The 16,687-nt window shown below is 47.4% G+C and overlaps 4 non-coding genes across 4 annotated transcripts; all 4 read left to right on the plus strand.

Annotated features, from left to right (window-relative positions):
• The first annotated feature begins 2,879 nt into the window (after window positions 1-2,879).
• Trnak-cuu (transfer RNA lysine (anticodon CUU)) lies at window positions 2,880-2,952 on the plus strand. Its single transcript has one exon. It is a non-coding gene; the product is annotated as a tRNA-Lys (tRNA).
• A 1,443-nt stretch (window positions 2,953-4,395) lies between these two features.
• On the plus strand, window positions 4,396-4,467 carry Trnak-cuu (transfer RNA lysine (anticodon CUU)). Its single transcript has one exon. It is a non-coding gene; the product is annotated as a tRNA-Lys (tRNA).
• Window positions 4,468-14,322: 9,855 nt separating this feature from the next.
• Trnak-cuu (transfer RNA lysine (anticodon CUU)) lies at window positions 14,323-14,395 on the plus strand. Its single transcript has one exon. It is a non-coding gene; the product is annotated as a tRNA-Lys (tRNA).
• Window positions 14,396-15,826: 1,431 nt separating this feature from the next.
• On the plus strand, window positions 15,827-15,899 carry Trnak-cuu (transfer RNA lysine (anticodon CUU)). Its single transcript has one exon. It is a non-coding gene; the product is annotated as a tRNA-Lys (tRNA).
• The last annotated feature ends 788 nt before the right edge of the window (window positions 15,900-16,687 follow it).

Consider the following 16,687-nt stretch of genomic DNA (forward strand, 5'->3'; position numbering starts at 1 on the left):
ACGTCTCTGTCAGTCGCAAAGAAACTGTATTTGAAGGTGAAGGTGATTTTGTAGACATGTGTGAAAGACATGTTCTGAAATGCAAGTGTTGTTGTTTGGAGAGCACATCGGTTATGTGTCAGATGCGTGGCCAAGCAGTAATGGGTCGCCATAGCTGCAAATATTAGTCGGTAATATGGAGTGTTGTCAGCTGTAGTCTGATGATCCAGACGATAGTAAGGACGAAGTACGCAAAAGTACCGCTAGACCACGCCTCTTTAGCTCAGTGGTAGAGCACTGGACTAGTAAACCAAGGTTCGTTCCATCCCCAAAGGAGGAGGCCGTATTTTGGAAATCAATTGCGCGTCGTGGCCGTATAGCAAACAGTATCTGTGATGACGAACAATTAGCGACATGCCTTTTATTAATAATTACTCTCAGATGTGATTAAGGCGAATGGCGCAGATAAAGCCTTTGCCAAAGCGGTACAGCATATGGTGGGACGAGGCAGTCTGAATTACATTTTATAGATGTATTTCTCACATATCTCAGAGCCTCTCGCCGTCGTCATCGTCGTCGTCGTCGTCGTCGTCGCTGCCGCCGCATCTGCAGAAGTAGCAAATGGACATCGTGGCAAATGCGGCGAGGCACGCCCTGCCTTCGATTCCGTATGCACAAAGTGTGTGGTCTTGTTTCCCAGTCTATCTTTGGTCGGTCACGTAAGAGGTTGAATGTAACGAATGGGTGGGAAAGAGCAAGGGCAGCGGCTGTGTAGAACGAAAACTCAAATTATCAGGGGGTGTGAGCGTTTCGAGATGAGTCATATACAAGTTGCAATTGGTCGTCAGTGACTGTGTGGCCTAATGGATAAGGCGTCGGACGTCGGATCTGAAGATTATAGGTTCGAATGCTGTCACGCTGGTGTTTTATCAGTTCTGAAAAAGAAACATACCGTTTTAATGTAGCATTTGAGCAGTACGAAACCGTCTGAATGTTGGTGTTGACCATTTTCTGCTTGGAGATGCTCTTGAGCTTGAAACACACACTACAATACCGGTGTTAACTAGCGAAATGGTCGGCAGAGTGCAGTCACCCCGAGTTTCCACTGGCACTTGCACATCTAAAACAACGTCGGAAAGTAACTCGTTCGCCTTTTGAGTCACATCAAGTATGAGTGTTAATTTTGACGCCACTAGCTCTGCAGGTTGTCATGCAATTCCTTTACCTCTCAGAAATGATTATGAAATAAAAGTGAAGTACGTGACGAGTGTGACGTTAGGAAAACATTAGGCAGCATGGAGAGATTCTGTGTGGGACCACCCAACCCAAACGAGTACTGTGTGACGTGCTACCCGTCAAGTATTCACCGAAGCAGCGGCCTAGCTCAGTCTGTAGAGCATGAGACTCTTAATCACAGGGTCGTGGGTTCGAGATCCACCCTGGGCGGAACGGAATTTTGTTCCGCTGCAGATGTAAATTACCGTTTTTCTGATTAACGTGATGTAATGGAAATAGCAACTTTAAACTTTGCCTACGTCTCTGTCAGTTGCAAAGAAACTGTATTTGAAGGTGAAGGTGATTTTGTAGACATGTGTGAAAGACATGTTCTGAAATGCAAGTGTTGTTGTTTGGAGAGCACATCGGTTATGTGTCAGATGTGTGGCCAAGCAGTAATGGGTCGCCATAGCTGCAAATATTAGTCGGTAATATGGAGTGTTGTCAGCTGAAGTCTGATGATCCAGACGACCGTAAGGACGAAGTACGCAAAAGTACCTCTAGGCCGCGCCTCTTTAGCGCAGTGGTAGAGCACTGGATTAGTAAACCAAGGGTCGTGAGTTCCATCCTCAAAGGAGGAGGCCGTATTTTGGAAATCAATTGCGCGTCGTGGCCGTATAGCAAACAGTATCTGTGATGACGAACAATTAGCGACATGCCTTTTATTAATAATTACTCTCAGATGTGATTAAGGCGAATGGCGCAGATAAAGCCTTTGCCAAAGCGGTACAGCATAAGGTGGGACGAGGCAGTCTGAATTACATTTTATAGATGTATTTCTCACATATGTCAGAGCCTCTCGCGGTCGTCGTCGTCGTCGTCGTCGTCGTCGTCGTCGTCGTCGCCGCCGCCGCTTCTGCAGAAGTAGCAAATGGCCATCGTGGCAAATGCGGCGAGGCACGCCCTGCCTTCGATTCCGTATGCACAAAGTGTGTGGTCTTGTTTCCCAGTCTATCTTTGGTCGGTCACGTAAGAGGTTGAATGTAACGAATGGGTGGGAAAGAGCAAGGGCAGCGGCTGTGTAGAACGAAAACACAAATTATCAGGGGGGTGTGAGCGTTTCGAGATGAGTCATATACAAGTTGCACTTGGTCGTCAGTGACTGTGTGGCCTAATGGATAAGGCGTCGGACGTCGGATCTGAAGATTACAGGTTCGAATGCTGTCACGCTGGTGTTTTATCAGTTCTGAAAAAGAAACATACCGTTTTAATGTAGCATTTGAGCAGTACGGAACCGTCTGAATGTTGCTGTTGACCATTTTCTGCTTGGAGATGCTCTTGAGCTTGAAACACACACTACAATACCGGCGTTAACTAGCGAAATGGTCGGCAGAGTGCAGTCACCCCGAGTTTCCACTGGCACTTGCACATCTAAAACAACGTCGGAAAGTAACTCGTTCGCCTTTTGAGTCACATCAAGTATGAGTGTTAATTTTTACGCCACTAGCTCTGCAGGTTGTCATGCAATTCCTTTACCTCTCAGAAATGATTATGAAATAAAAGTGAAGTACGTGACGAGTGTGACGTTAGGAAAACATTAGGCAGCATGGAGAGATTCTGTATGGGACCACCCAACCCAAACGAGTACTGTGTGACGTGCTACCCGGCAAGTATTCACAGAAGCAGCCGGGCTAGCTGAATCGGTAGAGCATGAGACTCTTAATCTCAGGGTCGTGGGTTCGACCCCCACGCTGGGCGGAACGGAATTTTTTTCCGCTGCAGATGTAAATTACCGTTTTTCTGATTAACGTGATGTAATGGAAATAGCAACTTTAAACTTTGCCTACGTCTCTGTCAGTTGCAAAGAAACTGTATTTGAATGTGAAGGTGATTTTGTAGACATGTGTGAAAGACATGTTCTGAAATGCAAGTGTTGTTGTTTGGAGAGCACATCGGTTATGTGTCAGATGCGTGGCCAAGCAGTAATGGGTCGCCATAGCTGCAAATATTAGTCGGTAATATGGAGTGTTGTCAGCTGTAGTCTGATGATCCAGACGATAGTAATGACGAAGTACGCAAAAGTACCGCTAGGCCGCGCCTCTTTAGCGCAGTGGTAGAGCACTGGACTAGTAAACCAAGGGTCGTTCCATCCCCAAAGGAGGAGGCCGTATTTTGGAAATCAATTGCGCGTCGTGGCCGTATAGCAAACAGTATCTGTGATGACGAACATTTAGCGACATGCCTTTTATTAATAATTACTCTCAGATGTGATTAAGGCGAATGGCGCAGATAAAGCCTTTGCCAAAGCGGTACAGCGTATGGTGGGACGAGGCAGTCTGAATTACATTTTATAGATGTATTTCTCACATATCTCAGAGCCTCTCGCCGTCGTCATCGTCGTCGTCGTCGTCGTCGTCATCGCTGCCGCCGCATCTGCAGAAGTAGCAAATGGACATCGTGGCAAATGCGGCGAGGCACGCCTTGCCTTCGATTCCGTATGCACAAAGTGTGTGGTCTTGTTTCCCAGTCTATCTTTGGTCGGTCACGTAAGAGGTTGAATGTAACGAATGGGTGGGAAAGAGCAAGGGCAGCGGCTGTGTAGAACGAAAACTCAAATTATCAGGGGGTGTGAGCGTTTCGAGATGAGTCATATACAAGTTGCTGTTGGTCGTCAGTGACTGTGTGGCCTAATGGATAAGGCGTCGGACGTCGGATCTGAAGATTACAGGTTCGAATGCTGTCACGCTGGTGTTTTATCATTTCTGAAAAAGAAACATACCGTTTTAATGTAGCATTTGAGCAGTACGAAACCGTCTGAATGTTGCTGTTGACCATTTTCTGCTTGGAGATGCTCTTGAGCTTGAAACACACACTACAATACCGGTGTTAACTAGCGAAATGGTCGGCAGAGTGCAGTCACCCCGAGTTTCCACTGGCACTTGCACATCTAAAACAACGTCGGAAAGTAACTCGTTCGCCTTTTGAGTCACATCAAGTATGAGTGTTAATTTTGACGCCACTAGCTCTGCAGGTTGTCATGCAATTCCTTTACCTCTCAGAAATGATTATGAAATAAAAGTGAAGTACGTGACGAGTGTGACGTTAGGAAAACATTAGGCAGCATGGAGAGATTCTGTATGGGACCACCCAACCGAAACGAGTACTGTGTGACGTGCTGCCCGGCAAGTATTCACCGATGCAGCCCGGCTAGCTCAGTCGGTAGAGCATGAGACTCTTAATCTCAGGGTCGTGGTTCGACCCCCACGCTGGGCAGAACCGAATTTTGTTCCGCTGCAGATGTAAATTACCGTTTTTCTGATTAACGTGATGTAATGGAAATAGCAACTTTAAACTTTGCCTACGTCTCTGTCAGTCGCAAAGAAACTGTATTTGAAGGTGAAGGTGATTTTGTAGACATGTGTGAAAGACATGTTCTGAAATGCAAGTGTTGTTGTTTGGAGAGCACATCGGTTATGTGTCAGATGCGTGGCCAAGCAGTAATGGGTCGCCATAGCTGCAAATATTAGTCGGTAATATGGAGTGTTGTCAGCTGTAGTCTGATGATCCAGACGATAGTAAGGACGAAGTACGCAAAAGTACCGCTAGACCACGCCTCTTTAGCTCAGTGGCAGTCGAGGCGCGGCCGTCGTGCAGGTCGGACGTGCCTGGAGCGTTGTTTACATGCTCAGCTGCGGCCTGCGGTGCGGCACGTGGTGAGTCGAGGGCCGTTGCGGCGCGCAAACATCTTGTTTGTAACGAATAGAACCTAACATGGATCACCCAGAGCGGAAAGATACTTTGAAGTTTATGTTTGATGGAAGTTTTTCTCGACCGAAATATTACGAAGTCGAACGATTTCTCGATGAAGACGTAAAATTGCCTCCCACCGATATCATTGGTATCCATTTGTCTATTGTCAGTAGCACAGTTTATATCAAATTGCGTGACCCAGAATTGTGCGACAAAATCATCGATTCATGTGGCGGTACCTATAAATTTCGACACAGTGACGGGAATGTTGGTGAGGTGACTGTTGTCCACGCTGGTCTTGGTATTCGTACCGTCAGGATTTTCGAGTTGCCTTTTGAAATCTCGGCCGAACAAATTAATGCTTCTATTAAGTCCTACGGCAAAATTATCAGTAACATTGCCGAAAAGTGGGCCTCGTTCCATAAGTACCCTGTTTTGAACGGTGTGCGGCAAATTAAGATCGAATTGCAACGGCATATTCCGTCCTACCTAACGATTTGTGGATATAGGGCGATAATCATATATGAGGGACAGCCTCGTACATGTTCAGGCTGTAATTCCACGGGACACGTCCGGGCACAGTGCATCCAACGACGTGTAACGCAGCTGCCTGCGGGTGAACTGGGCCCTCCCCCGCAACCGACAATATTACCGACTACTTATGTAGCGGCGGTCCGTGCAAATACACCCACTGCGTCGGCTGCGGAAGTCGGACTTAGTGTGGCAGATGTTACGAATGACGGAGATGTACCTATGGAAATCTCTACCGCTCAGGAAGCCTTGCCGGTCGCTGGCTTACTAGCCGCGGTGCCCTGTGACGACTCACGTGAGGTAGCCAGGGTTGACGTTGTGGAGGCGGCCACTACCGCCACTGACAGCCAGCAAGAGACAGAGGCTCTTCCTCTTCCTTTAAAGAATGCGGAAGCCTCTGTCAGTGGGTCCTCCCCGAAAAAGCACAAGAAACGTCGGATCGCTCGTCCGGCGGCAGCTCAATCGGCACCTCCCTTGCGTGAAAAGGCCAAACACGCGGGCCGCATGATCTGCGATGACACTTCGGGGACCGAAGATTATCTTCCGTCGTTGGCCTCACCCATGAATATTGACGATGATGTATCCAACCTTGACACGGGGAGGGCACATATTAGTGCACCACCGCGGACGGCCCAAGTTGCAGATGTGCAGGGTGACGGCCCGCAATGCGGTTCCGGAACTGCTGCAGCAGGCGCGACGACGGCTGTGTCTGTCGATAATTGGGCGGATGATATTGAAGATATGACTGGCAATCCCGAGCGTGAAGAACCGATGGCAACTGGTGATACGCTGCTTACGTCTCGGCGCAATGCAGCGTCCACGGACGGCGACGTCTAGACTTATACGACCTCCGAAGCGGACGACTGATGAAGGGATAAAAATCGTACCTGTTTTCATCTGCAGATGACCACTCATCCCACATTGCTCCGTTCACGACAATCCTATAAGATTTCTACCATAAATGTTAACCGCATTGTCTCTCAAGCAAAAATCCACAGCCTTCGACATTATTTACGGGCCGCTGATATAGACATTCTGTTCGTACAGGAAGCACTGACTCCACTCCTAGCCGACGTACCCGGTTATGACGCCATTGTCAATATAGGGACGGAGGCAGGTACGATCATTCTGTATCGGGAAGGCATTGAATGTTCTTGTTTGTCCATGTTACCTACCGGACGAGGCATTGCCGCACAGTTCCATGATGTACTCCTTCTTAATGTGTACGCCCCTTCCGGTTCCAACGCGCGAGCGGCGAGGAGGGAGTTTTACACGGGAGAGATAGCGAATCTAATCACCGACTTGCGTCTGCGTATTATTATGGGTGGTGACTTTAACTGCGTATTGCGCCGCACCGATCAAACGCCGAACTTTAACTTCAGCCAGGAACTGCTAACACTGGTTACAGAATTGCAGTCAGTCGACACGTGGGCGACCTTACACCCAGATGAAGTTGCCTTTACTCACTTTACGCAGACATCTTCCAGCAGGTTAGATCGCATATATGTGCAACGCGGTCTTTTAGCCGACGTGGGAACTTGCGAATATTGGCCCGTTAATTTCAGTGACCATATCGCTTACCACATCGTCTTTAATCACTCACCGCAGAAAGTTTATAGAGGCTTCGGACGATGGCAACTCAACTGTCGCCTCTTACAAGACGCCACTTTAGAGCGTGAGATCCGGTCAGTTTGGCACTCCGTAACATCAAGCAGGCCCACGTATTCCACGTGGATTGATTGGTGGACGCTTCATGCAAAGGGGAAACTCATTACTTGCATCAAGCACCACGCCCGGATTCGCGCTCGCGGTGAGAAGGAAATCACTGAATTCTATTTCTGTGCCCTGCGAGAATTGTACCGGGATTATCATCAGGTGCCTAATAACATCACGCACGTACGCAGACTCCAAGCCAAGATTACATCCTTGACGGGCTGCACCGCCGTCGGCCACCAGATTCGAGCACGTGACTCCACAAACTTGCCGCAACAGCAGACGTCAGTCCATCATATCGTCCAACAGTTACGTGCAGCGCGTAGGAAACTTATTCATAAGTTGCAGGATGCAGACGGTGCTTGTTATACCCTACAGCGAGACATCAAAAACCATGTTACCAACCACTTTGCTGCACTTTACACCTGTGCTGGTGTACCACATGAGAAAGTGCGAGAATGGTATCATTCTGAACCCCCGCCGTACTGCATTACCGACGACCTCAATCGGGACCTGCTTGCTCCCTTTACCAAAGAAGAACTGAAGGATGCCCTGCTTGCTGCGCCACGAAATAAATCTCCGGGCACGGACGGGCTCTCTGTCGAGTTTTACGTCAAATATTGGCCTATATTAGGGGACGAACTCACAGAGATGTACAATGAAGTACTACGTGGGATTGCTCTACCCCCAGCCTTCACAGAAGGGTTAACTGTTTTAATACCTAAGACGCCGACGCCTACCACCACCAAAGATCTGCGGCCCATTACTCTGCTCAATGCCGACTTTAAGCTTCTGACGCGCGCCCTCAATGCCCGATTACGGCAGCTGTTACCCTATCTTCTGGGACCATACCAAATGAGTGCGATCCGTGGTCGGTCGCTGTCCACCATTTTGGCGCTATATCGGGATCTCGTCTCCCTCACCTGGGCCACCCGTACTCCTATGGCCATAGCATTTCTTGACTTCGATAAGGCTTACGATCGAGCTGACTATCACTATCTCAGCGGCGTGATGGAATCAATGGGCTTCAGTCTTAATTTTATCCACCTCATCAACAACTGTATCAGTGGTACCCGTACACGCTTCCTGATCAATAATACATTGACGGAGTACGTCCAGCTCTCACGGGGTATCAAGCAAGGCTGTCCACTTTCAACGACGCTCTATGCGATCCTCATGGAACCCTTGTTGCGCCATCTACATCATAGCCTCCCTGGATTCCAGTTTTATGGTATCAAGTCTGTGGTCCAAGCTTACGCAGACGATGTCAGCGTGCTTCTTAACGACGTTCGCGATGTCACCGCAGCGAAACGCATTCTTGAGGAATTCCAAAGAGATAGTGGTGCCATGTTAAACGTCAACAAATCCGCCGCCTTAACGCTTGGTCAAGAACGACCTATCACAGGCGAAGCTTGGCTGCCCTGTGTACAGACTAGAAAACACCTTGGTCTCTACGTTACGGCCCGGCCTCTGGACATGTCTCACAAAAATTGGATACCCAAAATTCAGGCGATAAAAGCACTCCTGCGCGACCAGAACATGCGACACCTCGATCGTCTGCAGCGAGCCTTTTTCGTCAACTCTTATGCCCTCTCCAAATTACAATTTGTTGCCGCCGTCCTACCTATGCCACCCACAGTAGCAAGATCACTCCTAGCGGCGGCCGCCTGGTACGTCTGGAAGCTCAATATTTTTAAGGTTTCCTTCACCACGACAGCACTGCCATGCGATATGGGAGGCCTTGGCTTGAAAAACCCCGGCATTCATGCCCTAGCCCTGTATCTGAAACGCTCATGGCAGATACTCACCGCCAGCGAGGACACCGTCACGAAGCGGCTCTATCAACTGTCCCGCCCCCGCAATATATCTCCGCCTGTGGACATTGGCCACGTCGGCCCGCACTTTCAGCATATAGCACTGTATTACCTTGAAAGTAGCTATCTCGACGACGAGCTTTTCAAGAAGCCGACGGTAAAACTGTACCGCCACTTACTTCGGCCGTCACTGCCTGGGCCCTTGGAAAAGAAGTATCCGGCTTGCAATTGGTCCCTCGTTTGGGCTAACATCCATAATCCAACGCTTCCGACAGATGTCCGCTCCAAATGGTATGACGTGGTCGCTGACACTATTCCGACGAAAGAAAAGCGGCACAGGATTAATCTTGCACCCAGTCCCTACTGCGACTTGTGCCACATGGTTGAGACTATTGCACATCTGTTTGTCTGCAAGGATCAAGTGCACATCTGCAATTGGACGCGCAAAAAACTCGCTGTGCTCAACCGGACTGCGCCTCATGCGATTCAGATCCACGACATTCTGCGCCCGGACTACCGACTCTTCCCTGCAGCCAAACATAACAGCTACCTATGGCTTATGGGACATTTTATCCACTATATTCTGTCCGGCAGTGCGCCTAATGTCTTAGATTTTCAAGTATATCTCTCACACCAACACTGGCGCACAACCAACCAATATGGGCACCGGTATCAGTCAACATTTCAAAATTTTCTTCACATCGTCCTTGAGATGAAGTAGGACGTGGATAACATGAATATCTGTTATAACAATTCGTTTTTCCTGTACTATAGTCAAGGTTATACTCACTGCAAAGACTTAAATTTGTCTCATTGTGATTCTGAATAAAGCAACGTATGAGATCAAGAATATGTCCTTCCCAGGAGCAGTTATTTCTACGACATATTAAATTAGGTGTATTTTGCATGAAACAAAAGCGCAAAACAGACAGTAGAAACGAGCAAAGAAGATGGATAGAAAACAAACGAATATACAAATTACAACGAACAAAAAAAACTAAAAAAAGAAAAACAAAAAAAATGGATAAGGCAAAAAAAAGTGGTTAAAAAAAAAAAGTGGTTAAGGAAAAAAAAATAAAAAAAAAAGTCGGTAGATCATTATAATCTTAATCGCAGGGTCGAGGGTTCGAGCCCCACGCTGGGCGGAACGGAATTTTGTTCTGCTGCAGATGTAAATTACCGTTTTTCTGATTAACGTGTAAAAAAATCATAAAAAAAAAAAAAGTGGTAGAGCACTGGACTAGTAAACCAAGGGTCGTGAGTTCCATCCCCAAAGGAGGAGGCCGTATTTTGGAAATCGATTGCGCGTCGTGGCCGTATAGCAAACAGTATCTGTGATGACGAACAATTAGCGACATGCCTTTTATTAATAATTACTCTCAGATGTGATTAAGGCGAATGGCGCAGATAAAGCCTTTGCCAAAGCGGTACAGCATAAGGTGGGACGAGGCAGTCTGAATTACATTTTATAGATGTATTTCTCACATATGTCAGAGCCTCTCGCCGTCGTCATCGTCGTCGTCGTCGTCGTCGTCGCTGCCGCCGCTTCTGCAGAAGTAGCAAATGGCCATCGTGGCAAATGCGGCGAGGCACGCCCTGCCTTCGATTCCGTATGCACAAAGTGTGTGCTCTTGTTTCCCAGTCTATCTTTGGTCGGTCACGTAAGAGGTTGAATGTAACGAATGGATGGGAAAGAGCAAGGGCAGCGGCTGTGTAGAACGAAAACTCAATTTATCAGGGGGTGTGAGCGTTTCGAGATGAGTCATATACAAGTTGCAATTGGTCGTCAGTGACTGTGTGGCCTAATGGATAAGGCGTCGGACGTCGGATCTGAAGATTACAGGTTCGAATGCTGTCACGCTCGTGTTTTATCAGTTCTGAAAAAGAAACATACCGTTTTAATGTAGCATTTGAGCAGTACGAAACCGTCTGAATGTTGCTGTTGACCATTTTCTGCTTGGAGATGCTCTTGAGCTTGAAACACACACTACAATACCGGTGTTAACTAGCGAAATAGTCGGCAGAGTGCAGTCACCCCGAGTTTCCACTGGCACTTGCACATCTAAAACAACGTCGGAAAGTAACTCGTTCGCCTTTTGAGTCACATCAAGTATGAGTGTTAATTTTGACGCCACTAGCTCTGCAGGTTGTCATGCAATTCCTTTACCTCTCAGAAATGATTATGAAATAAAAGTGAAGTACGTGACGAGTGTGACGTTAGGAAAACATTAGGCAGCATGGAGAGATTCTGTATGGGACCACCCAACCCAAACGAGTACTGTGTGACGTGCTACCCGTCAAGTATTCGCCGAATCAGGCGGGCTAGCTCAGTCTGTAGAGCATGAGACTCTTAATCACAGGGTCGTGGGTTCGAGCCCCACCCTGGGCGGAACGGAATTTTGTTCCGCTGCAGATGTAAATTACCGTTTTTCTGATTAACGTTATGTAATGGAAATAGCAACTTTAAACTTTGCCTACGTCTCTGTCAGTTGCAAAGAAACTGTATTTGAAGGTGAAGGTGATTTTGTAGACATGTGTGAAAGACATGTTCTGAAATGCAAGTGTTGTTGTTTGGAGAGCACTTCGGTTATGTGTCAGATGTGTGGCCAAGCAGTAATGGGTCGCCATAGCTGCAAATATTAGTCGGTAATATGGAGTGTTGTCAGCTGAAGTCTGATGATCCAGACGACCGTAAGGACGAAGTACGCAAAAGTACCTCTATGCCGCGCCTCTTTAGCGCAGTGGTAGAGCACTGGACTAGTAAACCAAGGGTCGTGAGTTCCATCCTCAAAGGAGGAGGCCGTATTTTGGAAATCAATTGCGCGTCGTGGCCGTATAGCAAACAGTATCTGTGATGACGAACAATTAGCGACATGCCTTTTATTAATAATTACTCTCAGATGTGATTAAGGCGAATGGCGCTGATAAAGCCTTTGCCAAAGCGGTACAGCATAAGGTGGGACGAGGCAGTCTGAATTACATTTTATAGATGTATTTCTCACATATGTCAGAGCCTCTCGCGGTCGTCGTCGTCATCGCCGCCGCCGCTTCCGTAGAAGTAGCAAATGGCCATCGTGGCAAATGCGGCGAGGCACGCCCTGCCTTCGATTCCGTATGCACAAAGTGTGTGGTCTTGTTTCCCAGTCTATCTTTGGTCGGTCACGTAAGAGGTTGAATGTAACGAATGGGTGGGAAAGAGCAAGGGCAGCGGCTGTGTAGAACGAAAACACAAATTATCAGGGGTGTGAGCGTTTCGAGATGAGTCATATACAAGTTGCACTTGGTCGTCAGTGACTGTGTGGCCTAATGGATAAGGCGTCGGACTTCGGATCTGAAGATTACAGGTTCGAATGCTGTCACGCTCGTGTTTTATCAGTTCTGAAAAAGAAACATACCGTTTTAATGTAGCATTTGAGCAGTACGAAACCGTCTGAATGTTGCTGTTGACCATTTTCTGCTTGGAGATGCTCTTCAGCTTGAAACACACACTACAAGACCGGTGTTAACTAGCGAAATGGTCGGCAGAGTGCCGTCACCCCGAGATTCCACTGGCACTTGCACATCTAAAACAACGTCGGAAAGTAACTCGTTCGCCTTTTGAGTCACATCAAGTATGGGTGTTAATTTTGACGCCACTAGCTCTGCAGGTTGTCATGCAATTCCTTTACCTCTCAGAAATGATTATGAAATAAAAGTGAAGTACGTGACGAGTGTGACGTTAGGAAAACATGTGGCAGCATGGTGAGATTCCCTATGGGACCACCCAACCCAAACGAGTACTGTGTGACGTGCTACACGGCAAGTATTCACCGAAGCAGCCGGGCTTATTCAGTCGGTAGAGCATGAGAGTCTTAATCTCAGGTTCGTGGGTTCGAGCCCCACGCTGGGCGGAACGGAAATTTGTTCCGCTGCAGATGTAAATTACCGTTTTTCTGATTAACGTGATGTAATGGAAATAGCAACTTTAAACTTTGCCTACGTCTCTGTCAGTCGCAAAGAAACTGTATTTGAAGGTTAAGTTGACTTTGTAGACATGTGTGAAAGACATGTTCTGAAATGCAAGTGTTGTTGTTTGGAGAGCACATCGGTTTTGTGTCAGATGTGTGGCCAAGCAGTAATGGGTCGCCATAGCTGCAAATATTAGTCAGTAATATGAAGTGTTGTCAGCTGAAGTCTGATGATCAAGACGAACGTAAGGACGAAGTAAGCAAAAGTACCTCTATGCCGCGCCTCTTTAGCTCAGTGGTAGAGCACTGGACTAGTAAACCAAGGGTCGTGAGTTCCATCCTCAAAGGAGAAAGTCGTATTTTGGAAATCAGTTGCGCGTCGTGGCCGTATAGCACACAGTATCTGTGATGACGAACATTAGCGACATGCCTTTTATTAAGAATTACTCTCAGATGTGATGAAGGCGAATGGCGCAGATAAAGCCTTTGCCAAAGCGGTACAGCGTAAGGTGGGACAAGGCAGTCTGAATTACATTTTATAGATGTATTTCTCACATATGTCAAGGCCTCTCGCGGTCGTCGTCGTCGTCGTCGCCGCCGCCGCTTCTGTAGAAGTAGCAAATGGCCATCGTGGCAAATGCGGCGAGGCACGCCCTGCCTTCGATTCCGTATGCACAAAGTGTGTGGTCTTGTTTCCCAGTCTATCTTTGGTCGGTCACGTAAGAGGTTGAATGTAACGAATGGGTGGGAAAGAGCAAGGGCAGCGGCTGTGTAGAACGAAAACACAAATTATCAGGGGTGTGAGCGTTTCGAGATGAGTCATATACAAGTTGCACTTGGTCGTCAGTGACTGTGTGGCCTAATGGATAAGGCGTCGGACTTCGTATCTGAAGATTACAGGTTCGAATGCTGTCACGCTCGTGTTTTATCAGTTCTGAAAAAGAAACATACCGTTTTAATGTAGCATTTGAGCAGTACGAAACCGTCTGAATGTTGCTGTTGGCCATTTTCTGCTTGGAGATGCTCTTGAACTTGAAACACACACTACAAGACCGGTGTTATCTAGCGAAATGGTCGGCAGAGTGCCGTCACCCCGAGTTTCCGCTGGCACTTGCAAATCTAAAACAACGTCGGAAAGTAACTCGTTCGCCTTTTGAGTCACATCAAGTATGAGTGTTAATTTTGACGCCACTAGCTCTGCAGGTTGTCATGCAATTCCTTTACCTCTCAGAAATGATTATGAAATAAAAGTGAAGTACGTGACGAGTGTGACGTTAGGAAAACATTTGGCAGCATGGTGAGATTCTGTATGTGACCACCCAACCCAAACGAGTACTGTGTGACGTGCTACCCAGCAAGTATTCACCGAAGCAGCCGGGCTAGCTCAGTCGGTAGAGAATGAGACTCTTAATCTCAGGGTCGTGGGTTCGAGCCCCACCCTGGGCGGAACGGAATTTTGTTCCGCTGCAGATGTAAATTACCGTTTTTGTGATTAAAGTGATGTAATGGATAAAGCAACTTTAAACTTTGCCCACGTCTCTGTCAGTCGCAAGGAAACTGTATTTGAAGGTGAAGTTGACTTTGTAGACATGTGTGAAAGACATGTTCTGAAATGCAAGTGTTGTTGTTTGGAGAGCACATCGGTTATGTGTCAGATGTGTGGCCAAGCAGTAATGGGTCGCCATAGCTGCAAATATTAGTCGGTAATATGAAGTGTTGTCAGCTGAAGTCTGATGATCAAGACGACCGTAAGGACGAAGTGAGCAAAAGTACCTCTATGCCGCGCCTCTTTAGCTCAGTGGTAGAGCACTGGACTAGTAAACCAAGGTTCGTGAGTTCCATCCTCAAAGGAGGAAGTCGTATTTTGGAAATCAGTTGCGCTTCGTGGCCGTATAGCACACAGTATCTGTGATGACGAACAATTAGCGACATGCCTTTTATTAAGAATTACTCTCAGATGTGATTAAGGCGAATGGCGCAGATAAAGCCTTTGCCAAAGCGGTACAGCATAAGGTGGGATGAGGCAGTCTGAATTACATTTTATAGATGTATTTCTCACATATGTCAGGGCCTCTATCGGTCGTCGTCGTCGTCGTCGCCGCCGCCGCTTCTGTAGAAGTAGCAAATGGCCATCGTGGCAAATGCGGCGAGGCACGCCCTGCCTTCGATTCCGTATGCACAAAGTGTGTGGTCTTGTTTCCCAGTCTATCTTTGGTCGGTCACGTAAGAGGTTGAATGTAACGAATGGGTTGCAAAGAGCAAGGGCAGCGGCTGTGTAGAACGAAAACACAAATTATCAGGGGTTTGAGCGTATCGAGATGAGTCAGATACAAGTTGCACTTGGTCGTCAGTGACTGTGTGGCCTAATGGATAAGGCGTCGGACTTCGGGTCTGAAGATTACAGGTTCGAATGCTGTCACGCTCGTGTTTTATCAGTTCTGAAAAAGAAACATACCGTTTTAATGTAGCATTTGAGCAGTACGAAACCGTCTGAATGTTGCTGTTGACCATTTTCTGCTTGGAGATGCTCTTGAGCTTGAAACACACACTACATGACCGGTGTTAACTAGCGAAATGTTCGGCAGAGTGCCGTCACCCCGAGTTTCCGCTGGTACTTGCACATCTAAAACAACGTCGGAAAGTAACTCGTTCGCCTTTTGAGTCACATCAAGTATGAGTGTTAATTTTGATGCCACTAGCTCTGCAGGTTGTCATGCAATTCCTTTACCTCTCAGAAATGATTATGAAATAAAAGTGAAGTACGTGACGAGTGTGACGTTGGGAAAACACTTGGCAGCATGGTGAGATTCTGTATGGGACCACCCAACCCAAACGAGTACTGTGTGACGTGCTACCCGGCTAGTATTCACCGAAGTAGCCGGGCTAGCTCAGTCGGTAGAGCATGAGACTCTTAATCTCAGGTTCGTGGGTTCGAGCCCCACGCTGTGCGGAATGGGATTTTGTTCCGCTGCAGATGTAAATAACCGTTTTTCTGATTATAGTGATGTAATGGAAATAGCAACTTTAAACTTTGCCTACGTCTCTGTCAGTCGCAAAGAAACTGTATTTGAAGGTGAAGGTGATTTTGTAGACATGTGTGAAAGACATGTTTTTGAATTGCAAGTGTTGTTGTTTGGAGAGCACATCGGTTATATGTCAGATGTGTGGCCAAGCAGTAATGGGTCGCCGTAGCTGCAAATATTAGTCGGTAATATGAAGTGTTGTCAGCTGAAGTCTGATGATCCAGACGACCGTAAGGACGAAGAACGCAAAAGTACTGCTAGGCCGCGCCTCTTTAGCTCAGTGGTAGAGCACTGGACTAGTAAACCAAGGGTCGTGAGTTCCATCCTCAAAGGAGGATTTCGTGTTTTGGAAATCAGTTGCGCGTCGTGGCCGTATAGCAAACAGTTCTGTGATGACGAACAATTAGCGACTTGCCTTTTATTAAGAATTACTCTCAGATGTGATTAAGGCGAATGGCGCAGATAAAGCCTTTGCCAAAGTGGTACAGCATAAGGTGGGACGAGTCAGTCTGAATTACATTTTATAGATGTATTTCTCACATATGTCAGAGCCTCTCGCGGTCGTCGTCGTCGTCGCCGCCCCGCCGCCGCCGTTTCTGCAGAAGTAGGAAATGGCCATCGTGGCAAATGCGGCGAGGCACGCCCTTGCCTTCGATTCCGTATGCACAAAGTGTGTGGTCTTTTTTCCCAGTCTATATTTGGTCGGTCACGTAAG

This window comes from Schistocerca gregaria, unplaced genomic scaffold (assembly GCF_023897955.1).
Source record: "Schistocerca gregaria isolate iqSchGreg1 unplaced genomic scaffold, iqSchGreg1.2 ptg000066l, whole genome shotgun sequence".
Taxonomy (NCBI): Eukaryota; Metazoa; Arthropoda; class Insecta; order Orthoptera; family Acrididae; genus Schistocerca; species Schistocerca gregaria.